The sequence below is a fragment of the Oncorhynchus nerka genome, linkage group LG7 (genome assembly GCF_034236695.1).
Source record: "Oncorhynchus nerka isolate Pitt River linkage group LG7, Oner_Uvic_2.0, whole genome shotgun sequence".
NCBI classification, from domain to species: domain Eukaryota; kingdom Metazoa; phylum Chordata; class Actinopteri; order Salmoniformes; family Salmonidae; genus Oncorhynchus; species Oncorhynchus nerka.
Window position 1 is genome coordinate 46987976 of NC_088402.1, and position 27210 is coordinate 47015185.

Sequence of the window (27210 nt, forward strand, 5' to 3'; positions counted from 1 at the left end):
CGGGGGATTGTGACAAGCCTAAGACGTGCCACGGGTGTGGCTCGTCAGCACACCTGTGGCGGGGGTGCCCGGCTCGTCAGAGGTCATATGCGTCTGCGGCTGGGGGGGGGGAGCAGGAGCGGGGGATGGGGGAAGAAGAGGAGGGGAAGGAAGCACACCTCATGACCAGAGTACAGGTCCAGAGGGGAAGGCCGCAAGGAAGGAGGAGGAGCAAGAAGCGGCGGATGGAAGAGAGAAGGAAATGGAAGGCACGGGAGTAGGAGAAACAGGAAAAGCGGCGGAAGAAGGCATCCGAGTGGAGGAGCATGAGAGAGAAGAAAGCGAGGGAGGAGTGTTGGAGAAGGAGACGGTGGAAGAGCAAGTGGACTGGGGGAAAGTGCCCTGGTGGAAGAGATGAGGGGTATGGTGGAGGAGCTGGCGGGGAGGGAGGGTGGTATCTCTCCACTGCCGCCGTCTCCAAAGAAGAGAATGAAGAGGAGGGTGCGATTGGCCGACAGTGAGAGGGAAGGGATGGCCAAGAGAGTGATGGGGGTGGGAGAAACATCTGGGCGGCTGCTGGTTTCCCCAGGCCCTCAACTTCTGTTGGGTGGGGACACACCTAACAAGACTCAGGACTGGGTACAGGAGGAGGTGGGGAGTTTTTTGTTTGGGGACTCAGCCTCCCCGATTTTTTTCCAAGAAGCTGCAGCACTGGGGATGGGGAGGATTGTGGGGGTAGACCCAGGGTGCAGGGCACCCCGGAGCCAAACACTAATCCTGCATCCTGGGTTGGTGAGATGGAGGAAGAGGGGGGAATGTCGGGAGTACGGATGGTGTTCTCACCGGTAGATATGGAGCAGGGGAGCATCGGGTCAGTCTCCTGTTTTTGTTCTTTTCTGTCTGGGTTTAGAATTTGAGTGTATTACATGTTTTATTTTATTCTTTCATGGGGTCTAATTTTACTTTTGTTAGTTTAAATGTAAGGGGTTTAAGGGATTGTGTTAAGAGGAGGGCGGTTTTTAGTTATTTGGAGGGTGTGGGGTTTGATTTTTGTTTTTTACAGGAGGTTCACCTGAGGGATGGAGGGGATGTTAATAGGTTTAAGAGGGAGTGGGACAAGGGGAGTCGGTTTGGGGTATTGGGGGTGCACTCATCGGGGTAGGGATTTTGTGTGGGCACAGGGAGGTAAAAGTGGAGGATTCTTTTGTGGTAATGCAGGGGAGGGTTATAGGGGTGGATGTCACGATAAGGATTGTACATTTAGATTAGTGGTGGTGTATGGGCCACAGGTGGTGGCAGACAGGAGGGAGATGGTGGACTGTCTGACGCCCCTGTGTGTCACAAATAGGAAATTAGTGATAGGGGGATTTTAATACAGATTTAGGAATGGGGGGTAGCAGTGCAGGCGCCATTGCCGGGCTAATGGCTTGCCATGGTCTGGTAGATGGTGGTCTGCACACTACTCCGAAAATGGACGGTCCTACATGGCGCAACTCCAGGGGGTTGAGCGGAGGCTCGACTATATTTTTGTACCCAGGTCTTTGGGTAAGTTGTCTGGGCGGCTGTTGCCTGTTTTCTTTTCGGATCACGACGGGGTGCTCCTGCAGGTGGGGTCGCCAGTCTGCCTCTTTGGTAGGGGGTACTGGAAGTTAGATCGGGATGTGCTGGAGGAGCAGGCTTTTGTTGACGGGTTTAATGGTTTCTTTTGGAGGCTTGAAGGCCTCCGGTCCATGTGCGAGGGGGTGTTAGAGTGGTGGGAATTAGTTAAGGTGAGGATTAGGGCTTTTATAATAGGGTATTGCAAGAGGAAAAAAAGGGAGGAGAGGAGGGAGGTGGATCGTATCCAAAGGTTAATTGAACTCGAATACGAGGCAGGCAACCTCTGCGGGTCGTTTGACTGGGAGAGATCCGCAACCCTAAAGGCGCAGCTCAGGGAGTTGCAGGAGTGGAAGGCTCGAGCTTTCCTGGAGCGTGCGCATAGTGGCTTTCAAGAACATAATGAGACTTGTTCTGCTATGTTCTTTAAGTCGGTTAGGGCCAGACAGAGTAGGAAGGTAATGCATGGCGTTAGGGAAGAAAATGGTAGTATAGTTAGAGAACCAGAGGATATGGTCAGGGTGACAACTGATCATTTCCAAGGTTTATTTAAGGAAAGGGAAATAGATGTAGAGAATTGAAATGTGTTTTTAGAACACTTGTCCAGGCGGTTGCCGGAGGACATTAGAGAAGTGATGGAGGCCCAGATTTCACTAGAAGAGGTTGAGAGCGCACTTAGGAGGATGGGAAAAGGGAAGGTGCCTGGGATGGATGGGCTGCCGGCTGAGTTTTATCTCAAGTTTTGGGGTATACTTGGACCAGTGGTCCTCGAAGTCTTGAAGGCCATCCTTGAGACGGGGGTCCCGGGGGGATCAATGGCTGTTGGTGTGCTGTCACTTTTATATAAGAAGGGGGAAGTAACAGACCTTGGCAACTGGCGGCCGTTGACCATGCTGTGTGTAGATTACAAGCTACTTGCAAGGGTTTTAGCAGACCGGTTGCGCACAGCCCTTCCCTACGTCGTCCATGAGGATCAGACGTGCGGGGTAGAGGGCCGCTCTATTAGATGGAACCTACAGTTAATCAGGGACTCCATCGCTTGGGTTGAAGATAGAGGACTGCCTTTAATGGTAGCAGCGCTAGATCAGGCGAAAGCCTTTGATCGCGTGAATAGATCCTTTTTATTCAGAGTGTTAGGTCGATTAGGATTTGGGGAGAAGTTCATAGGATGGATTCGTACATTATATGTAGGAGCGGGGTGCCGAGTTAGTGTAAATAGTCACTTGGGTGACGTTTTTGACCTCTCGTCTGGGGTCAGGCAGGGGTGCCCACTCTCGGCTCTCCTCTTCGTTCTGTACATGGAGCCTCTGGGGGCTGCCATTAGGGCAGACACAGAGGTGGAAGGATTGTTGATCCCTGGAAGTGGTGGGCTGCGTGTTAAGATGACGCAGTATGCCGACGACACTTCCTTGCTGCTGTGCAAGGATTCGTGCCTGACAAGGTCCCTTGCCATCTTTGGGAATTTCACCCGAGCGTCGGGAGCAGTTCTGAACCATGCAAAGCCTTCCGTCAAGTTTTTCGGAAGATGGCGCGGTAGAACGGATGTGCCTGGGGGGGTTATCTCTCTGTGAGGGGCCCTGAGGATTCTCGGGGTCCATTTTGAGACCTCCGGCTCAGCGACGCTAAACTGGAACATGCGTATCGCAGTGGTACAGAGGAAGCTAGCAATGTGGAAGGCTAGGTATTTGTCTTTTATGGGCAAAGTCCTGGTCCTAAAGGTGGATGTGTTGCCGTCTCTTTTGTATTTGGCGTACATCTACCCATTGCCGGCTTGTCTGAGGAGGCCTCTAGTGAGGCTTGTGTTTCAGTTTATGTGGAGTGGCAGGTGCGAGTGGGTCGCCAGGGCACGCATGATCTGTCCCATCGGGGGAGGGAGGTAGGGGGTACCACATTTCCCCTAAAGCTGGACACAATTTTTGTTTCTTTCTTGTTAACGGAGCTTGCTCATCCAGTGATACACCCGTCCGGTTACCTCCTGGGGTGTTCTTCTCGTATCAGGCGAGAAGCGTAATGGTGTGGTCTAACACGGGTCCTCGGGCGGAACAGCTGCCGTGGCACTTTGGTCATGCGGCCAAGTGGCTGCGTGCGCACCCTGAGGTTGAAGTTGCCCGAGTAGGTTTAGATCACAGGCACCTGTACGAGGAGGTCAGAAAGGCAGGGAGTCCGGCGCCTGTAGTGGGCATCTCGGAAGTGGTCTGGGAGGGAGTGCAGGTGCGGGGTCTGGACAACAGGCTCAAGGACCTGAATTGGTTGAGCCTCCATAAGTGCTTGCCGGTACGTTCCATCATGTACCGGTATAGTTTGGTGCAATTCCCCACCTGTCCAAGATCCTCTTGTGGCAGGGAGGAGACTGTGCGCCATGTCTTTTGGGACTGTGCCTTTGCCGGAGTAGTATGGGCTAGGGCACGGGTGTTGTTAGGTTTGGTAAGGGGGGATTTTGTATTGACGTGGGCCAGGTTAGAGAGAGGTGTAGGGAGAGCGAGAGGGACGGATAGGGACAGGTTTCTGCTCTGGCTTCTCATGAGTCTCTTTAAACGGGGGCTGTGGGAAGCCAGGCAGAACATGGTGAAGACAGGGAAAGATTGGGGGGTGGAAAGGATAGTGAGGAGGGTGGAAGGAGATTTGAGGGGGAGGATGAAGAGGGAGGAGAGGAAGTGGGGGCAGCATGCTGCTTGGGAGAGGTGGAAGGGGGGTTTAGGGCTGGGTGTCATTTAGATTTGTAAGGGGATAGATTAGGGACGGGGATATAGGGAAAGGTATTTTGTAGTGTGACGGGGAGGGAAGATGCTCCCCTGAGGTTTTGTTTGGGGTTTATGTTTAGTTAAATTAGTTTAGTTTAATTAAAATACCATTATTTGAGTATGTATGAAAATTATGAGTTGTAAAGAATGAATGGTATTGAAGATAATAAATTATTTTTTATTAAAAAAAAATAGGCTGTATAGGTTTTTCCGTTTGTTGTTTTTTTGTATTTGTTCGTGTTTTTTCGTCTATTAAAGATGTATCGAACTAACCACGCTGCATTTTGGTCCGACTCTCTTTCGACGGCAGAAAACCGTAACAGAATCACCCACCACACCTGGACCAAGCAGCGTGGTGACAGGCAGCGGCAGCAGGAGCAACCAAGGTTGGAATATACGACTTGGGAGGAAATAGACAGGTGGGCGGTCGACCCAGAGAGAGTGCCGGAGCCTGCCTGGGATTCGCTGGAGCAGTGCGAAGCAGGTTATCGGAGAATGGAGTTGGCGAAGCAAGCATGGCAGCGCGGACGGAAGACCGAGAGTCAGCCCCCCAAATTTTTTGGGAGGGGCTCAGGGAGAGTGTGGCAGAGTCAGGGTTCAGACCTGAGCCAACTCCCCCTGTTTACCGTAAGGAGCCATGGATGTTATCGGAGCTATCGGCGAAGCTGAGGGCTGAGTCTGAGAGGGTCGAGGAATTATTGGACAGAATGGAGGAGAGTGAACAGATGGGAGATGAGGACACACTCGAGGAGATGTTAATAGAATTGGAGGAGAGTGAAGAGAGAGAGAGCAGTTGATTTGGCGTAGTATGCAAGATATTCGCCCGACGGAGCGTGTCGGGGATTTGATGGCACCTGGGTCAGCGCTCCATTCTCGTCCTGAGGTGCGTGTTAGTCGGCTGGTGAAGATTGTGCCAGTCTCACGCACCAGGCCTCCTGTGCACCTCCCTAGCCTTGCACGTCCTGTGCCAGTCCTGCTCTCAGACTCTCCAGTACGCCTTCACGGTCCGGTCCATCCTGTGCCACCTTCACACACCAGTCCTCCGGTGGCAGCTCCCCGCACCAGGCTTCCTGTGCCTGTCCTCGGTCCAGTACCACCAGTGCCAGCACCACGCACCAGGCCTTCAGTGCGTCCCGCCTGTTTAGCGCTGCCAGAGCCTTTCTCCTCTCCTGCGCTGCCGGAGCCTTTCTCCTCTCCTGCGCTGTCGGAGTCTCCCGCCTGTTCAGCGCTGCCAGAGCCTTCCTCCTCTACAGCGCTGCTGGAGTCTCCTGCCTGTTTAGCGCAGCCAGAGCTGCCAGCCTGCATGGAGCAGCCTGAGCTGCCAGTCTGCATGGAGCAGCCTGAGCTGTCAGACTGCATGGAGCTGCCAGAGCTGCCAGTCTGCATGGAGCAGCCAGAGCTGCCAGTCTGCATGGAGCAGCCAGAGCTGCCAGTTTGCATGGAGCAGCCAGAGCTGCCAGTCTGCATAGAGCTGCCAGTCTGCATGGAGCAGCCAGAGCTGCCAGTCTGCATGGAGCAGCCAGAGCTGCCAGTCTGCATGGAGCAGCCAGAGAAGCTAGATCCGCCAGTCAGCCAGGATCCGCCAGTCAGCCATGATCTTCCAGATCCGCCAGTCAGCCATGATCTTCCAGATCCGCCAGTCAGCCAGGATCCGCCAGTCAGCCAGACTCTTCCAGATCTGCCAGTCAGCCAGACTCTTCCAGATCTGCCAGTCAACCAGACACTTCCAGATCCGCCAGTCAACCAGACTCTTCCAGATCCGCCAGCCAGCCAGGATCTGCCGGAGCCAACTACCTGCCTGAGCTTCCTCTCAGTGCTGAGCTTCCTCTCAGTGCTGGGCTTCCTCTCAGTGCTGGGCTTCCTCTCAGTGCCGAGCTTCCCCTCAGTGCCGAGCTTCCCCTCAGTGCCGAGCTTCCCCTCAGTCCCGAGCTGCCCCTCAGTCCCGAGCTGCCCCTCAGTCCCGAGCTGCCCCTCAGTCCCGAGCTGCCCCTCAGTCCCGAGCTGCCCCTCAGTCCAGTGGGGTTCAGGGTGAGGACTACTAGGCCATGGTCGGCGGCGAGGGTGGACTATCCTAGGACGCGAGGGGAGGAACTAAGACATTGATGGAGTGGGGTCCACGTCCCGAGCCAGAGCCGCCACCATGGACAGACGCCCACCCGGACCCTCCCTATTGTTTTGATGTACGTCCGGGAGTCCGCACCTTAGGGGGGGGGTTCTGTCATGCCCTGGTCGAAGTAATGTATGTTTGTCTTCATTTATTTGGTCAGGCCAGGGTGTGACATGGGTTATTGTGGTGCGTTTTTGTCATGGGGTTTTTGTGGGGTGTCTAGCATAGTCTATGGCTGCCTGAGGCGGTTCTCAATCAGAGTCAGGTGATTATCGTTGTCTCTGATTGGGAACCATATTTAGGCAGCCATATTCTTTGAGTATTTCGTGGGTGATTGTTCCTGTCTCTGTGTTTGTAGTCACCAGATAGGCTGTATAGGTTTTCACATTCCGTTTGTTGTTTTTTGTATTTGTTCGTGTTTTTTCGTCTATTAAAGGTGTATCGAACTAACCACGCTGCATTTTGGTCCGACTCTCTTTCGACGGCAGAAAACCGTAACAATTCTTCAACATAAATGCGTAAAAAGACGTCACAATGCTGTAGACACCTTGGGGAATACGTAGAAAACGTAAGCTCATTCGTAGCTCATTCACAGCCATATAAGGAGTCATTGGCATGAGGCAGTTTCAATAAATGCGGCACTTCCTGATTGGATTTTTATCTGGGTTTCGCCTGTAACATCAGTGCTGTTGCACTCACAGACAATATCTTTGCAGTTTTGGAAACGTCAGTGTTTTCTATCCAAAGCTGTCAATTATATGCATAGTCAAGCATCTTGTCGTGACAAAATATCCCGTTTAAAACGGGAACGTTTTTTATCCAAAAATGAAAATACTGCCCCCTAGTTATAAAAGGTTAATGAGATATGCCTTCTTATTGTTTATGATATCTGATTGCATGAGCCTATCAAATTTCCTTCTCTGACTCCCTCCGCCTAGGGGTCTTCAACTTCTACAAGTTCTAGGGTCCTATCAGCTATGATGGCTAAAATAGATTGGCATTCCCAGCAGAGCTATAAATTGTTCAAGATCTGCTTCGCCATTGGGTAAAACAAGAGATGCTGTGTTTTGCATACTATCGCCGCATATTTCAAGTTGTAAGACATCACGAGGTTTGGTAAAATCTGTAGTCCTTTCTAAAAGTACTCCTGGAGTATCCAAAATCATCACAAAAAAACAGCATAATCAAGGCTCTGATTCATACATGTGAAATTCAAAAACTGACGAATCTCTGTATTGCTGAATATATTGCGGTACACAGCACGGACACTTCTATCAATACCATCCCCACTGATTTATTACACAATTTTCCAATTCCTCAAAAACATTGTGTGGTTGCTCATAGTCATCGGACATAGGAGTTAACCTCTTCAACCTATGGGGGCGCTATGTCATTATTGGATAAAAAGACGTGCCCGTTTTAAGCGCAATATTTTGTCACGAAAAGATGCTCGACTATGCATGGAATTGACAGCCTTGGAAAGACAAAACTCTGACGTTTCCAAAACTGCAAAGATATTATCTGTGAGTGCCCCAGGACTAATGCTACAGGCGAAACCAAGATGAAGTTTCATACAGGAAATGCCCCAGATTCTGAAGGCGCTGTGTTCCAATGTCTCCTTATATGGCTGTCAATGCGCCAGGAATGAGCCTGCCCTTTGTGTCGTTTCTCCAAGGTGTCTGCAGTAATTGTGACGTGTTTGTAGGCATATCATTGGAAGATTGACCGTAAAGAGACTACATTTACCTGGTGTCCTGCCCGGTGTCCTGTGTCGAAATTATTGCGTAAATGTGTAGGTCCATGCGCGTTCCATTTCTTCAGAAGAGAAAGTCAACTGCCACGAAGGATTTTATCGTCGATAGATATGTGAAAAACACCTTGAGGATTGATTCTAAACATCGATTTGCCATGTTTCTGTCGATATTATGGAGTTAATTTGGAAAAAAGTTCGCGTTTTAATGACTTAATTTTCGTTTTTCTTCTTACCCAAACGTGATGAAGAATGATGAAGAAAACGGACTGATTTGTCAACACAAATAATATTTTTTGTAAAAACGGAACATTTGCTATCTAACTGAGAGTCTCCTCATTGAAAACATCTGAAGTTCTTCAAAGGTAAATGATTTTATTTGAATCCTTTTCTGTTTTTTGTGAAAATGTTGCATGCTGAAAGCCAGGCATAAATCCTATGCTAGGCTATCAATACTGTTACACAAATGCTTGTTTAGCTATGGTTCAAAAGCATATTTTGAAAATCTGAGATGACTGTTGTTAACAAAAGGCTAAGCTTGAGAGCAAATAGATTCATTTCATTTAATTTGCGATTTTCATGAATAGTTAACGTTGTGTTATGCTAATGAGCTTGCGGATAGATTTACACAATCCTGGATACAGGTTTTTTTCGTAGCTAAACGTGACGCAGAAAACGGACCGATTTGTCAACACAAATAATATTTTTTGTAAAAACTGAACATTTGCTATCTAACTGAGAGTCTCCTCATTGAAAACATCTGAAGGTCTTCAAAGGTAAATGATTTTATTTGAATCCTTTTCTGGTTTTTGTGAAAATGTTGCCTGCTGAATGCTAACGCTAAATGCTATGCTAAATGCTATGCTAGCAATCAATACTGTTACACAAATGCTTGTTTTGCAATGGTTGAGAAGCATATTTTGAAAATCTGAGATGACAGTGTTGTTAACAAAAGGCTAAGCTTGAGAGCAAATAGATTAATTTCATTTCATTTGCAAATTTTCATGAATAGTTAACGTTGCGTTATGGTAATGAGCTTGAGGCTGTAGACACGATACCGGATCCGGGATGGCTCGACGCAAGAAGTTAAAGGAGGTGTGTGTGTGTGGGGGGGGGGGGGGGGGGATGTTGAAGATGTTGTGCTCTCATTCATTTGGTTAATTAAGGATAGGAGTTCAGGGGGTACCTGTAATAATGGGTGTTCGTTCACGTGTTGGAGTTATTGATGGTGAGGGCTGTTGTGGGGAGGTTTAGAAATATGTAACTTTCACACATTAACAAGTCCAATACAGCAAATTAAAGATAGACATCTTGTTAATCTACCCATCGTGTTTGATTTCAAAAATGCTTTACAGCTAAAGCACAACATATGATTATGTTAGATCACCGCCAAGTTGAAAAAACACAGTCATTTTTCCAGCCAAAGATAGGAGTCACAAAAAGCAGAAATGTAGATCAAATTAATCACTAACCTTTGATCTTCATCAGATGACACTCATAGGACATAATGTTACACAATACATGTATGTTTTGTTCGATAATGTGCATATTTATATCAAACAATCTCAGTTTACATTGGCGAGTTACGTGCAGTAATGTTTTGATTCCAAAACATCCGGTTCTTTTGCAGAAATACTCATAATAAACATTGATAAAAGATACTTGTGTTATTCACAGAATTAAAGACTTCTCCTTGATGCAACCGCTGTGTCAGATTTCAAAAGAACTTTACGGAATTAGCATAATCTGAGAACGGCGCTCAGAGCCCAAAACAGCCAGAGGAATGTCCGCCATTTTGGTATTAACAAAGTTAGAAACAACACCATAAATATTCCCTCACCTTTGATCATCTTCATCAGAAGGCACTCCCAGGAATCCCAGTTCGACAATAAATTACTGATTTGTTCCATAAAGTTCCATAATTTATGTCCAAATAGCCACTTGTTGTTAGCGTGTTCAGCCCAGTAATCCATCTTCATGAGGTGCGAGCATTTCATCCAGACAAAAACTCGAAAAATTCCATTACAGTCCTTTAGAAACATGTCAAACGATGTATGGAATCAATCGTTAGGATGTTTTTAACATAAAACTTCAATAATGTTCCAACCGGAGAATTCCTTTGTCTTCAGAAAAAGCACTGGAACGTGAGGTAACTCTTTCGGGAGCGCGCATCATGAGACCAAGGCTCTCTGCCAGACCACTGACTCAAAGAGGTCTCATGAGCCCCTCCTTTATAGTATAATCCTCATTCAAGTTTCAAAAGACGGTTGACATCTAGTGGAAGCCGTAGGAAGTGCAACCTCATCCATATCTCAATATGTACTCTATAGGCCAAGCTTTGAAAAACTACAAACCTCAGATGTCCCACTTCCTGGTTGGATTTTTCTCAGGTTTTTGCCTGCCATATGAGTTCTGTTATACTCACAGACATCATTCAAACAGTTTTTGAAAAACTTCAGAGTGTTTTCTATCCAGTACTAATAATAATATGCATATATTAGCATCTGGGACAGAGTAGGAGGCAGTTCACTCTGGGCACGCTATTCATCCAAAAGTGAAAATGCTGCTGTTTGGCCACATCATACATCAACACATCATCTTCCTTGTCATTAACATTTACAGCATTGAAGTTATCATCAGGTTAAGATGTTTTACGCTGTATGTCATCGGCGCCCTCTTCCTCCCCGGCCTCTTCCTCTCGACATATTGGGCCTTCTGTGTCTGTATATGCCTGGGAGGAGTCTGAAAGAAAAATATATACAAAAGTGTATAAAAAATAAAATATATTTACATTTACATTTAAGTCATTTAGCAGACGCTCTTATCCAGAGCGACTTACAAATTGGTGCGTTCACCTTAAGACATCCAGTGGAACAGCCACTTTACAATAGTGCATCTAAATCTTTTAAGGGGGGTGAGAAGGATTACTTTATCCTATCCTAGGTATTCCTGAAAGAGGTGGGGTTTCAGGTGTCTCTGGAAGGTGGTGATTGACTCCGCTGTCCTGGCGTCGTGAGGGAGTTTGTTCCACCATTGGGGGGCCAGAGCAGCGAACAGTTTTGACTGGGCTGCGCGGGAACTGTACTTCCTCAGTGGTAGGGAGGCGAGCAGGCCAGAGGTGGATGAACGCAGTGCCCTTGTTTGGGTGTAGGGCCTGATCAGAGCCTGGAGGTACTGAGGTGCCGTTCCCCTCACAGCTCCGTAGGCAAGCACCATGGTCTTGTAGCGGATGCGAGCTTCAACTGGAAGCCAGTGGAGAGAGCGGAGGAGCGGGGTGACGTGAGAGAACTTGGGAAGGTTGAACACCAGACGGGCTGCGGCGTTCTGGACGAGTTGTAGGGGTTTAATGGCACAGGCAGGGAGCCCAGCCAACAGCGAGTTGCAGTAATCCAGACGGGAGATGACAAGTGCCTGGATTAGGACCTGCGCTGCTTCCTGTGTGAGGCAGGGTCGTACTCTGCGGATGTTGTAGAGCATGAACCTACAAGAACGGGCCACCGCCTTGATGTTAGTTGAGAACGACAGGGTGTTGTCCAGGATCACGCCAAGGTTCTTAGCGCTCTGGGAGGAGGACACAATGGAGTTGTCAACCGTGATGGCGAGATCATGGAACGGGCAGTCCTTCCCGGGAGGAAGAGCAGCTCCGTCTTGCCGAGGTTCAGCTTGAGGTGGTGATCCGTCATCCACACTGATATGTCTGCCAGACATGCAGAGATGCGATTCGCCACCTGGTCATCAGAAGGGGGAAAGGAGAAGATTAATTGTGTGTCGTCTGCATAGCAATGATAGGAGAGACCATGTGAGGTTATGACAGAGCCAAGTGACTTGGTGTATAGCGAGAATAGGAGAGGGCCTAGAACAGAGCCCTGGGGGACGCCAGTGGTGAGAGCGCGTGGTGAGGAGACAGATTCTCGCCACGCCACCTGGTAGGAGCGACCTGTCAGGTAGGACGCAATCCAAGCGTGGGCCGCGCCGGAGATGCCCAACTCGGAGAGGGTGGAGAGGAGGATCTGATGGTTCACAGTATCGAAGGCAGCCGATAGGTCTAGAAGGATGAGAGCAGAGGAGAGAGAGTTAGCTTTAGCAGTGCGGAGGGCCTCCGTGATACAGAGAAGAGCAGTCTCAGTTGAATGACTAGTCTTGAAACCTGACTGATTTGGATCAAGAAGGTCATTCTGAGAGAGATAGCGGGAGAGCTGGCCAAGGACGGCACGTTCAAGAGTTTTGGAGAGAAAAGAAAGAAGGGATACTGGTCTGTAGTTGTTGACATCGGAGGGATCGAGTGTAGGTCTTTTCAGAAGGGGTGCAACTCTCGCTCTCTTGAAGACAGAAGGGACGTAGCCAGCGGTCAGGGATGAGTTGATGAGCGAGGTGAGGTAAGGGAGAAGGTCTCCGGAAATGGTCTGGAGAAGAGAGGAGGGAATAGGGTCAAGCGGGCAGGTTGTTGGGCGGCCGGCCGTCACAAGACGCGAGATTTCATCTGGAGAGAGAGGGGAGAAAGAGGTCAGAGCACAGGGTATGGCAGTGTGAGCAGAACCAGCGGTGTCGTTTGACTTAGCAAACGAGGATCGGATGTCGTCGACCTTCTTTTCAAAATGGTTGACGAAGTCATCTGCAGAGAGGAGGATTCAGGAAGGAGGAGAAGGTGGCAAAGAGCTTCCTAGGGTTAGAGGCAGATGCTTGGACTTTAGAGTGGTAGAAAGTGGCTTTAGCAGCAGAGACAGAAGAGGAAAATGTAGAGAGGAGTGAGTGAAAGGATGCCAGGTCCGCAGGGAGGCGAGTTTTCCTCCATTTCCGCTCGGCTGCCCGGAGCCCTGTTCTGTGAGCTCGCAATGAGTCGTCGAGCCACGGAGCAGGAGGGGAGGACCGAGCCGGCCTGGAGGATAGGGGACATAGAGAATCAAGGGATGCAGAAAGGGAGGAGAGGAGGGTTGAGGAGGCAGAATCAGGAGATAGGTTGGAGAAGGTTTGAGCAGAGGGAAGAGATGATAGGATGGAAGAGGAGAGAGTAGCGGGGGAGAGAGAGCGAAGATTGGGACGGCGCGATACCATCCGAGTAGGGGCAGTGTGGGAAGTGTTGGATGAGAGCAAGAGGGAAAAGGATACAAGGTAGTGGTCGGAGACTTGGAGGGGAGTTGCAGTGAGGTTAGTGGAAGAACAGCATCTAGTAAAGATGAGGTCGAGCGTATTGCCTGCCTTGTGAGTAGAGGGGGAAGGTGAGAGGGTGAGGTCAAAAGAGGAGAGGAGTGGAAAGAAGGAGGCAGAGAGGAATGAGTCAAAGGTAGACGTGGGGAGGTTAAAGTCGCCCAGAACTGTGAGAGGTGAGCCGTCCTCAGGAAAGGAGCTTATCAAGGCATCAAGCTCATTGATGAACTCTCCGAGGGAACCTGGAGGGCGATAAATGATAAGGATGTTAAGCTTGAAAGGGCTGGTAACTGTGACAGCATGGAATTCAAAGGAGGCGATAGACAGATGGGTAAGGGGAGAAAGAGAGAATGACCACTTGGGAGAGATGAGGATCCCGGTGCCACCACCCCGCTGACCAGAAGCTCTCGGGGTGTGCGAGAACACGTGGGCAGACGAAGAGAGAGCAGTAGGAGTAGCAGTGTTGTCTGTGGTGATCCATGTTTCCGTCAGTGCCAAGAAGTCGAGGGACTGGAGGGAGGCATAGGCTGAGATGAACTCTGCCTTGTTGGCCGCAGATCGGCAGTTCCAGAGGCTACCGGAGACCTGGAACTCCACGTGGGTCGTGCGCGCTGGGACCACCAGATTAGGGTGGCCGCGGCCACGCGGTGTGGAGCGTTTGTATGGTCTGTGCAGAGAGGAGAGAACAGGGATAGACAGACACATAGTTGACAGGCTACACAAGAGGCTACGCTAATGCAAAGGAGATTGGAATGACAAATGGACTACACGTCTCGAATGTTCAGAAAGTTAAGCTTACGTAGCAGGAATCTTATTGACTAAAATAATTCAAATGATACAGTACTGCTGAAGTAGGCTAGCTGGCAGTGGCTGCGTTGTTGTTGTTCTATCTCTCTATAGTGCTGTTTCTTGTATTATGGTCTCTTGTTTCTTTAGAGGTTTCACTTTGTTGTCCTTTTTCTTTTCCTTTTTCTTCTGTCCTTATTTTGTCTTCCTTTCTTCTGTTAACTAGATATTTTTTGTTGTTATTCTTTGTAAGCTAGCTAGCTTCTTCCAGGAGAGTCCCTAGCAACTGCTTAGCAACAAGTAAACAATTCAGCTAGCAATTCAGCTAGCTAAGATAACTGTACAATTTTATGAAAAATAGTTACTTCTTCAAAAGCCTGTCTTTTTGGTTTGTTCCTTGTTTTGTCTTCTATTGAGTCTTGCAGTTTTCTCTTGATTTTTTCGATGTACTTCACTCTAAATATAATAATATAAATAAATATAATATATATTATATAAAAATAACCAGTAATAATACTAAAAGAGAAAATGTGTTTTTAAACTGTACATTTCAAATATATTAATATATTAACACTGTTAGGCCTTGGGGTTTTGGGGATTTAGTTAAATTAAATTACCTCTGGTTGTTTGATGCCTGTTTTTCTGAGGAATCCTCGATAAAGTGCTTCCTATCCCAATGTCCTCTAGCTGTGTAGATTCTGCATGGTTTGTATAGGTATCATTGGAGTCTGAAAAAAAAACATTATTTGACATTGTTTTAACATATTCTATCAAAAAATGTATAACTAATTAAAAAAACTTGTCATACTGTATCCATAGAGAGCATGCTCTTGAATCCAATAATTTTCAGACTTGTCAGCCTTCTCGGGCCTTCTGTGCGGTGTACTTGAGCCACAGTTCTGTGGAGTTGTGAAGTATTGGGATACGCCGTAGGTGCTAGATTATATAGCGATTGGCTGGAGTTTCCTGGGTGTGTGTAGCTGTGTGTTAAATCTACAATTCTTGTGTTGTTTTGAGTTTTGGCAAAGCCGGCCGTACAGAACGGTAGAATATCGTCGGTTTCATCACCCCGGTAGTCAGTCACTGGTAGAGTCCATAATGCCTTGGGTATTCTTGTTAGGGTGCCGTCAGCTGTAAACACAAGATTAGCTTTTTAAAATAGTGTACATACTTTGTTTAATGCTTAATGCATAAAGAGGGCATGGGACTATGTAAAGAAAAACAGACCTTTGTTTGTTCCTCAGAATCCTCATCTATAATAGTTCTATAACATCTAATGTTGGATGATCCATATCAATTATTCCCAGTAGCAGCTGGGTAAATGTCAGGTATCCTATAGATGTTTTAAATAATGTTAACATATATTTATACAAATATATACATTTTAACTGAAAAACTATATACAATTTACATAAAAACATACCAGAAAATTCAATGTTCTCCACTTTTAGAATATCTACAAAAACCATATATAACAACTGTTTAATATTTGAGGAAACCTTATTAGAGAGAGAGATAGAGAGAGAGAGAGTTCCAACAGTGCAGTAATATCTAACATGTAATATCAAACAATTCCCCACAAACTACCTAACGCACACAAAATCTAATATAATATATGACAAGCATTCTTTAGAGGGTAATTGCAACTCACCTTCAAAATTCTCCATGTGTAAAGGCTTGCAGAAAGGCTTCTCTTCATGTGTAAAGACTTCTCTTTAACAATCTTGGTGTTTTCCTCTGTGTCCTAACTGAGACATTGTATGGAATTAACTTATAGACCTTAGGGTATGTCAAGGCATATTCTGTTGGTTGGTGTAAACCTGGGTCGTAACCCCCATCCTCGGGAAATAACACCTGTTATTTGGAGATCCTTATGTGAAAATGACATTATGTGAAAAAAAACATTGTTTCAAACACACCTGCAGAGACACTGTCCCGCCCTGACCTTAGAGAGCCTTTTATTCTCTAATTTGATTAGGTTGGGGGATTAGGTGTCTCTAGGGTGGGTACTCTAGTTTTTGTATTTCTATGTTGGCCTGGTATGGTTCCCAATCAGAGGCAGCTGTCTGTCGTTGTCTCTGATTGGGGATCATATTTAGGCAGCCTTTCCCCACCTGTTTGGTGTGGGATCTTGTTTGTGTATAGTTGCCTTGAGCATTGCATTGCGTCACGTTCGTTTCGTTACTCTTTATTGTTGTTTTGAGTTTCATTTAATAAACATGTGGAACTCTACGCATGCTGCGCCTTGGTCCATTTACAACAACGATCATGACAGACAGCGACAGACACACACACACACTCCGTAAAAAACATTGTTTCAAAACACAAATGCAGAGACACACACACACACACACACACACACACACACACACACACACACACACCCTCTTTCCCAGAAGTCTTTCTCTGAGACACAGACACACACTGACAGAGAGAGAGAACAAACTGAGATTCCATTTCATTAAATGTAAGATACAATTTTAAAACCCTTTATTTAATTCTAAATCTTTAGTACAGACCTTTTAAACATGTTATAATTAGTTAAACAATTGTACTAGGCAATATTTAACCCAGCCAGAATGTTTTTATATACAAATACAACATATAACTTTCATAAAATCATAAGTGCAATACACCAAAATGAAGCTTAACTTCTTGTTAATCCAGCGATTATCTGAGGACAGCGCTCCATCATACAAACACGTGAAAATAATATTTCAACCAGGCAGGTGCGACACGAAAGTCAGAAATAACGATAATAACGATATAATTCATGCCTTCATGCTTTGTTATATAATCCAAGAACATGATGCAGCATTTCAGTGGTAAAGGAGGATGGTGATGTTTGTATATTTAATGTGTCTTCAGCTTTTGTAACAACCAGTGCTGTGTTTTCTGATTTAGGTGGAGGATAGTCATACATGGTGGCATTGATGGGTACAGCCGTCTCGTTGTTTCTCTGTGCTTCCAGCAACAATCGCAGCAGTCCTGTAATGGATTACTTCATGAATGCTGTCTCCAGATATGGCGTTCCCTCCAGTTAGGATGGACCATGGAGGAAAAAACAACACTGTCTGCTTGTTGAATGTAATCCGTATTGAAAATGTTATAAAAAAAGAGCTACATGCGTCCTTAAAATATCAACTTGACCTACACATTGATTACATTCTATAGTGAGTGATGCATGCGCCTACATTTTTTTTCTGTAAATCATTTTCAGAACACAATCACATTCTGACAAACTCCAAGCATTGATTGTGCAAGAATGGACTACCATCAGTCACGATGTGGCCCAGAAGTTAATTGACAGCATGCCAGGGCGGGTTGCAGAGGGCTTGAAAAAGAAGGGTCAACACTGCAAATATTGATTCTTTGCATCAACTTCATGTAATTGTCAATAAAGGCCTTTGACACTTGAAATGCTTGTAATTATACTTCAGTATTCCATAGTAACATCTGACAAAAATATCTAAAGACACTGAAGCAGCAAACTTTGTGGAAATTAATATTTGTGTAATTCTCAAAACTTTTGGCCACGACTGTACAAGTAGGTGGGCCGAGTGATTGCTGTTTGTCTGGTACATGGGGGTGTAGAGCCACATTTGTTCAGAGAGGCTATACAGGCAAGTGTGTGGCCTACAAGCTCCTGTGCCAGAACTGAAAGAAATTGCGGAATATGACTTCAGAGTGAAGTTGGAGAAGGTAAGTCACTTTATACTGTGATGGATGTTATGTTGCTGTTAACTTGCCCTAAGTTTGAAAAAAAAAATTGGTTGTAGTTAGTTCATGAATACTTTTCCACGTGGATTTGTTTTCCTTTTGTTGGCAGTAAATCTTTTTGTAAGGGTAGTGATAATCAGTTTATTGTTTTGCTAATTTATCCTAAAATACAGTTCAATAAACAATCTAAGATCCAGTTAGCACAAACTGTTGACGAGACACAGGAAGCGGTCATGTTGGTCCAGCGCAATACATTCGTACATTGAGAGGGATGCCCTGGTGGAGTCAGCAACAAAGTTCTACTTAGAAAGCAGGATATGGGATGCTCTTGAGCAGTGAGTTTCCATATATGTAAGGAATCTCAAGTTTAGTTCAATTCTTCAGGGCAATTTCATCAACGTTTTTTACTTTATCGATTCAAAGAGGGTCTAGAGTGTCTAGGTCTTCTGCCTTACATGAATTGACACGCAAGCCTCTTCAGAGAGGTTTTCATCTACGCTGAGAAATGTCTTTTGGCCAAAGACCTCTCTCTTCAAAGCAGAGCGCTCCCCACCTGATACCAATCAAAGAGCAATAGAGAGAAAAGTAATTTGTTCCTGGAGGGACTGGCTTCAGGAGGTGGAAGGTTAGATGCAAAACCATGATCATTGAAGTAACATGGCCCACATCAGTAAAATATCACCTAATCACTCTCAACTGTGGGGCAACATTTTATAGCCTTTTTCTTCCATGGGCCCCCTAAGAATGTAATAGATAAATTAAATCCCAAACTACTTTCACTTAGAGTATTGTGTTCTGCAATAAGTGTTACTTATGGACTTTAATGTCCCCCCCTTCCCTTTTTTCAGGGGCGAACACATACCCTTTCACAATGGAGAAGGTGTTCATTTTCACTTCGGGGGATTAAGCATTCCTAGGCTGGGAGCCACAGCTACAGTTCTCTCTGCTGTCGCGGCAAGCGGTACCAGAGCGCCAAGTCTAGGTCCAAGATGCTTCAAAATAGATTCTACCCCAAAGCCATAAGACTACTGAACATCTAAGCAAATGGCTACCCAGACTATTTGCTGCTCCTCTATCTATGCATAGTCACTTTAATATCTCTACCTAGAGAACATGTATATATCAACTTAACTAACCGGTGCCCCCGCACATTCTCTGTACCGGTATCCCCTGGCAGTCTGTGCATATTTGTAAACAGCTGGTGCACAAAATCTAAGGAAGTCTCTAGATTTTGCTCGCCTGAAGTAGAGTATATAGGGATAAACTGCAGGCCCCACTACTTGCCTAGAGAGTTCTCAGCTATACTTTTCGTGGCTGTTTATTTACCACCACAGACAGATGCTGGCACTAAGACTGACAAACTCCAGTCAGCTGTATAAGGAAATAAGCAAACAGGAATCCACTCACCCAGAGGTGGTGCTCCTAGTGGCCGGAGACATTAATGCAGGGAAACTTAAATCAGTTCTACCAAATCTCTATCAACATGTGAAATGTGCAACCAGAGGGAAAACAATTCTAGATCACCTGTACTCCACACACAGAGACGCGTACAAAGCTTTCCCTCGCCCTCCATTTGGTAAATCCGACTGCAACCCTATCCTGATTCCTGCTTACAAGCAAAAATTAAAGCAGGAAGCACCAGTGACTCGGTCAATAAAAAAGGGGTCAGATGAAGCAGATGCTAAACTACAGGACTGTTTTGCTATCACAGAGTGGAATATGTTCCGGGATTCTTCCGATGACATTGAGGAATACACCACATCAATCACTGGCTTTATCAATAAGTGCATTGAGGATGTCGTCCCCACAGTGACTATACGTACATACCCCAACCAGAAGCCATGGATTACAGGCAACATTCGCATTGAGCTAAAGGGTAGAGCTGCCGCTTTCAATGTGCGGGACTCTAGCCCGGAAGCTTACAAGAAATCCCGCTATGCCCTGCGACGAACCATCAAACAGGCAAAGAGTCAATACAGGGCTAAGATTGAATCATACTACACCGGCTCTGACGCTCATCGGATGTGGCAGGGCTTGCAAACTATTACAGACTACAAAGGGAAGCACAGCCGCAAGCTGCCCAGTGACACGAGCCTACCAGACGAGCTAAATCACTGCAACACTGAGGCATGCATGAGGCATGCATGAGAGCATCAGCTGTTCCGGACGACTGTGTGATCACGCTCTCTGTAGCCAACATGAGTAAGACCTTTAAACAGGTCAACATACACAAGGCTGCGGGGTCAGACGGATTACCGTTGTCTACTTTTAATTAGGACGCTGCCACAACTGGAGTTGCACACGAAGAGACAACACACAATATGTTAGCCCTTGGCGCAGTCATAGCTCTCAGGCATCTTGCTATGCCGAAGGTCAGGCAAAAGAGAACGTCAAAAGGAAATAACAGGTGCTGCGTGCACACATTCAGTGCACAACAGCACACCATTACAATACAAGTGAAATGATACAGAATATAATTCAGACAAAAGAAAAGACACACGAAGAGACAACACACAATATGTTAGCCCTTGGCGCAGTCATAGCTCTAGTTAGCGAGCTTGGTGAAACTTGTTAACCTCTTCCCTCTACTCGGGACGCTTGCGTCCCAACTAGAGCTCTGGAAATGCAAATGCACTACGCTAAATGCTAATAGTATTAGTTAAAACTCAAACGTTCATTAAAATACACATGCAGGGTATCGAATTAAAGCTACACTCGTTGTGAATCCAGGCAACAAGTCAGATTTTTAAAATGCTTTTCGGCGAAAGCATGAGAAGCTATTATCTGATAGCATGCAACACCCCAAAAGACCCACAGGGGACGTAAACAAAATAATTAGCATTTCGGCGTTACACAAACCGCACAATAAAATAGAAAACATTCATTACCTTTCACCATCTTCTTTGTTGGCACTCCTAGATGTCCCATAAACACTATTTGGGTCTTTATTTCGATTAAATCGGTCCATATAAAGCCTAGATATCGTTATATGTAGACTGTGTGATAAACGAAAAAAACATCGTTTCAAAACGTAACGTCATTTTTTTAAATTCAAAAAGTCGACGATAAACTTTCACAAAACACTTCGAAATACGTTTGTAATGCAACTTTAGGTATTAGTAAACGTTAATAAGCGATAAAATTCATCAGGAGGCGATGTAAAGATCATTAGCTGTCCGTCTGGAAAAATGTCCGGCTAGAAACTCAACGAAAATATCCGGTCCTAGACCGGAGGAGATACGGTGTCCTGCATGTGTTTGACCAAGAAAAAACTCGAAGGGAAATGACAAGACTCTAGACACCGTGTGGAAGCTGTAGGTACTGCAACCTCAGTCAATTAATTGTGGTTCACCTTTATCAATGGGATCAAGTAGCGCATGGATATATTTTCCCATTTTCAGTGATCAGTTTTTCCTGTGCTTTTCGATGTAAATGCCGTTCTGGTAAAGCCACAGCAGTGATTTAACCAGTTTTTTAAACGTCTGAGTGTTTTCTATCCACACAGACTAAGCAAATGCATATACTATATTCCTGGCATGAGTAGCAGGGCGCTGAAATGTTGCGCGATTTTTAACAGAATGTTCAAAAAGTAGAGGGTCGACTGAAGAGGTTAACATAAATCTAAATCTTGTCCACATTGTAACAAACTTTGTAACAAACTTATGGTTGCATAACAGCACATTGTGTAACATTACCAAGGACAACATACCTTGCTATGCCGAAGGTCAGGCAAAAGAGGGCCAAACCAAAATATACACAGCTTTTACAATCACATGTATGTACAATATTGGCATGAAAAAGTGTTTGTACACCAAAGAATAACATTAGCTATGCAGCTGTAATTAAATAAAAAACACACTGAATTATTATAATAAAATGATTAACATCCAGTCTTGACCTGGCCTATTTGAATCTGGTCATTGTGTGCAACTTGGTGCATAATCTAGGGGAACAACATCACACTGCTTCATTAGCAATGGTTTTACAAGGTTGTCACTTGCCAAATGTGCTTTATGTGAGCTTTTCAGTGTCTTCATGCTAATTGCGATCTAGTGCGGCCAACGCTAGCATTGAAATGACAGCCAGTCAGGCTGAAGAAGTTGCCTACCTTCAGCTGTTGTTTTTCTTAAATACAATATTTTGGGCTAAACATGTAACTTAAAAACATGCCCTGCTTCAGTACTAGCCGATAAGTCACATTTAGGTAGCTTGTCTTCCTTTAGTCAATGATAAAGCAAAATAAAGACAATAGTCCAAAAATCGAGAACTGCCAGGATGTTGAGCATCTCCATTGTCTAATCTATGTATGCCTAGCCCTGCATTCAAGCAACACAATTCGCATATTAAAGAACGAGTTAAATTAGCGTGTGTATATTTAGCAGCTGTAGGCTTAATTTAAAGTGTACAGGACCGCTTGTAGCCGTTTATTTAGCACATGTTGGGCCACCTGCAAGCACATTTGCACGCGCTTATTTGACGCGTGTAGGCGTTAATTTAGCGCGTGAAGATTTATTTTCATGCCCGAACCCGTTAATTTAGCACCTGCCCCTGTTTACGTTACACACGTAGCATTAAAAAGATTGCGTGCTTTAAGACCCACATAGCGTTCCATACATTTTCTCTCATGCCGTCATGGCTGAAGCCAGCGCAAATTCCTACTATTTTATGTGTCTCATAAACAAACGGTGCGTTAAATTCAAGGTTATTGCATCATTTTCAGATCTTTTAGAAGCTATTTAATAGACGAAACAACAATGTAATTTAACCAATTGACTGGCCAAAGATCAGAGTATTCATCAGCCAAGACGCAGTTGCAAGCCGATAATATTTTGGACAAACAAATTTAAGTCAAAATGATTGCTGAAATCTAAGTGTGTCAACTGTATGGTGATTTGCAATGTATAACTTACATTTTACTGGTACTAACAGTAGTAGTAGGCCAACTGACAACACCACTACAGAAAGAGTTTGAACAGAATTTGCGCCGCCGAGAACAGCTAGCATGTCCAGCAAAGTACTGTACATCGCCAGTGGCACGCACACACTTTGGAGGATGTGGTGAGCAAAGTTACTGGCCTCGAATTTAGTCATGCTTGCTCTATATAGATTGATGCTTCTAATTGTGCATGTTATAAACAACATTATTTTATTTTGATGATGATAAGTTATACTCTATAGCTAGATGTATGTATTTTATCCAATGCTACATTAATTTGGCAGACCTAACTTGATTGACCCTCTTTCTACAAGGCCTAGTCTATGAGAGGCCGAATCATGTTTGTATGAATATTTTGTTAATAACGCCTAGGCTATAGAGATGCATTCAGGTAATGAACTCATTATTATGCATCCACATTTTAATTTGAATACAATTATTTATTGTCAATCATTCTTGAATTTGTTAGGCTATACAATTAAGTAAATTAATGAATTGATAATACATAACTTTTTCCCCTTTTTATTAATATGATAGACAATTGCATTCTATTATACATTTTATGTGAATAATGTTCATTAATGTTAATTTCTGATTTATTAATCATTATTATAATCTGAAAATCAGTCTGAAATGGAATATTTCTCCTATTGTTCATGTCCAATGTATTTATTTTTATTTATTTTTTATTTTTTTTGCTCGCTCACCTAACTTTTCTTGGGGGAAATCCATTAAACAGTGAATCAATTTTGTCTGGCCTAAGTACATTTTTACTCAAAGTACAGTTGCAGTCGGAAGTTTACATACACCTTAGCCAAATACATTTATACTCAGCTGACATTTTAATCCTAGTAAAAATTCCCCGTCTTACATCACATTCCCAGTGGGTCAGAAGTTTACTCAATTAGTATTTGGTAGTATTCCCTTTAAATTGTTTAACTTGGGTCAAACATTTTGGGTAGCCTCCCACAAGCTTCCCAGAATAAGTTGGGTGGATTTTGGCACATTCCTCCTGACAGAGCTGGTGTAACTGAGTCAGGTTTGTAAGGCCTCCTTGCTCACACATGCTTTTTCAGTTCTGCCCACAATGTTTCTATAGGATTGAGGTCAGGGCTTTGATGGCCACTCCAATACCTTGAGTTTGTTGTCCTTAAAGCCATTTTGCCACAACTTTGGAAGTATACTTGGGGTCATTGTCCATTTGGAAGAACATTTGCGACCAAGCTTTAAGTTGTCTTGAGATGTTGCTTCAATATATCCACATAATTTTCCTCCCTCATGTGTGAAGTGCACTAGTCCCTCCAGCAGCAAAGCATCCCCACAACATGATGCTGCCACCCCCGTGCTTCACGGTTGTGATGGTGTTCTTCGGCTTGCAAGCCTCCCCCTTTTTCCTCCAAACATAACGATGTTCATTATGGCCAAACAGTTCTATTTTTGTTTCATCAGACCAGAGGACATTTCTCCAAAAAGTACAATCTTTGTCCCCATGTGTAGTTGCAAACCGTAGTCTGGCTTTTTATGGTGGTTTTGGAGCTGTAGCTTCTTCCTTGCTGAGCGGCCTTCCAGGTTATGTCGATATAGGACTCGTTTTACTGTGGATATAGATACTTTTGTACTTGTTTCCTCCAGCATATTCACAAGGTCCTTTGCGGTTGTTCTGGGATTGATTTGCACATTTCGCACCAAAATACATTAATCTCTAGGACACAGAATGCGTCTCCTTCCTGAGCGGTATGTCGGCTACGTGGTTCCATGGTGTTTATACTTGCGTATTATTATTTGTACAGATGAACGTGGTACCATCAGGCGTTTGGAAATTTCTCCCATGGATGAACCAGACTTGTGGAGGTCTACAATTTTTTTTTCTGAGGTCTTGGCTGATTTCTTTTGATTTTCCCATGATTTCAATCAAAGAGGCACTGAGTTGAATGTAGGCCTTGAAATACATCCACAGGCACACCTCCAATTGACTCAAATGATGTCAATTAGCCTATCAGAAGCTTCTAAAGACATGACATAGTTTTCTGGAATTTTCCAAGCTGCTTAAAGGCACTTAGTGTATGTAAACTTCTGACCCACTGGAATTGTGATACAGTGAATTATAACTGAAATAATCTATCTGTAAACAATTGTTGTAAAAATTACTTGTCATGCACAAAGTAGATGTCCTAACCGACTTGCCAAAACTATAGTTTGATAACAAGATATTTGTGGAGTGGTTGAAATATGATTTTTAATGACTCCAACCGAAAAATGTATGTAAACTTCCGACTTCAGTTGTAACTATAAGAAAAGTCAGAGCTAGTAAAGGGGGAAAAATGTCAAGTGCAATTGTTAGTTCACGAAAAGGAGAGGGTACGAGGGGGGGGGGGGGGGGGTGCTTTGGGATTATTTAAGATACTCTTTGAAGAGGTACGGTTTCAGATGTTTTTAGAAGATGGACAGGGACTCCCTTAGTGCAGTCGACTGTGGTATTTTGTATGCAGTAGTTACACTTCCAGAGGGTGCGAGGAGGGGGTGGGGTGCTGTGGGATTATTTAAGATACTCTTTGAAGAGGTATCCAAAATACTGCAGTAAAAAAAAAAAAAAAACAATTTGGACACAGCATTTACAGCATCCTGCAGTTATACAGTATTTGTCATATCCGAGTGAGATCCGAGTGAGCGTTTCGTGGTCAGTCTCTGTTATCTCTCCACCCCACAAACTGGGAGGCTGTGGCATTGTGAGGTGCTGAAATAATTGTTTTTGGGAAGCGCACAGGCATAGTTGGTCGGATTTACCAGATGGTCTACTAAAGTGTGACTTTGTCCTCGTGTTTCTTGGCTATTTACATCGTTTTGTTCATATGCTAGGTTGTTTTTTTAATGTTGATTTTAATGCAACTGCTAATTTAGCCAAGAGGCATCTGAGATTCTCCACCTTTACCACAGCAACTTCCGCCCTTAAAGGGGCAGCTGAACATATTCGAGGGTACATTGGGCTTGATTAAGCGTGGAACACTCCAAAAACCTTTTATTCCTGAACTTTTATTAATTTCTTATCATTATAGGGGTGGCAGGTAGCCTAGTGGTTAGAATGTTGGGCCAGTAACCGAAAGGTTGCTGGATCGAATCCCAGAGCTGACGAGGTTAACAATCTGTCGTTCTGCCCTTGAACAAGGCAGTTAACCCACTGTCCCTAAGCCGTCATTGTAAATAAGAATTTGTTCTTAACTGACTTGCCTAGTTAAATGACAATAAAAAAACACTTCCTCAAATACTTTAATTGTGCTTATGTACTCCTTGTAAAAATGTAAACACCTAGCAATGTATTTGAGATGTGAGACAGGATTTGTTTTTAACTTTTCTTTATGCACCTCTATAGAACAACTTGTCAGATGCAGGTGCATCAGATGTATTTCTGTCTGACATTACATGTCATGATGAACCTTAAACTCAGAGCCCAACTCCCCCCCACCCCAGGAAACTACTTTCAAATGTGTATTACAGTATGTACTTGTAATTCTCTGAAAATAATCAAATGTCCTAACAGTTCACATGGATTTTTCACGCATTTCTGTGCAAATGATTTTTGGGGAGCCCTCACCAGTTTGTATCCCTGAACAATACAGAATTCACTTGAGATTGTCACGTTCTGACCCTAGTTATTGTGTTTATTGTTTGTTTTAGTTGGTCAGGACGTGAGTTGGGTGGACATTCTATGTTTTGTGTCGAGGTGTTTTTTCTGTGTTCGGCCTAGTATGGTTCTCAATCAGAGGCAGGTGTCGTTAGTTGTCTCTGATTGAGAATCATACTTAGGTAGCCTGGGTTTCACTGTTGTCTTGTGGGTGATTGTTTCCGTGTCTGTGTTTTACACCACACAGTATTGTTTTCGGTTTTCGGTGTTCACATTTGTTGTTTTTTGTAAATTGAAGTGTTCAATTTGGATTTATTATTAAATAAGATGAACACTAACGACGCTGCGCTTTGGTCCTCTCCTTCAACGGAAGAAAACCGTTACAGAGATTCTTAGTTCATTTCTATTTTATTTTTTTACATTTGTTTTTTTCTGACTCTTTTGGAACAAATGAGTTTCCTTTCCAATAACCAAACCTTACCCTGACCTCTGTTAGCATGATGGCAGACATTTTAAGATTAAGATGGCCATAAGGAACATTATTTCTATTTGGTAAGATATTATTTCATTTAGAAAGATCTGAGAATATTTCATAAGCATAGGTGCCACAATTAAGAATGCTGTTCCCTTTATCTGTTTAAGCTAAGTGAGGTGATTCCCCCCCCCCCCCCAAAAAAAAATCAACTCTGCCAACCGATGCTGAAAGAAATCATAGGGTTAACACTGTAGCCATAATGAATGCATGACCACCTCAAAAATGACTCAATGAGCACCAGTATGGGATTTATGTGCTGGTATAGAGGCTCTCACTCATTAACCTTTTGTTTGCCT

General features: G+C 44.5%; 1 pseudogene; it reads left to right on the forward strand.

Moving 5' to 3' along the window:
- The first annotated feature begins 393 nt into the window (after positions 1–393).
- LOC135572378 (probable phospholipid-transporting ATPase IIB) overlaps positions 394–27210 on the forward strand; it is a 46891-nt pseudogene continuing 20074 nt past the window's right edge.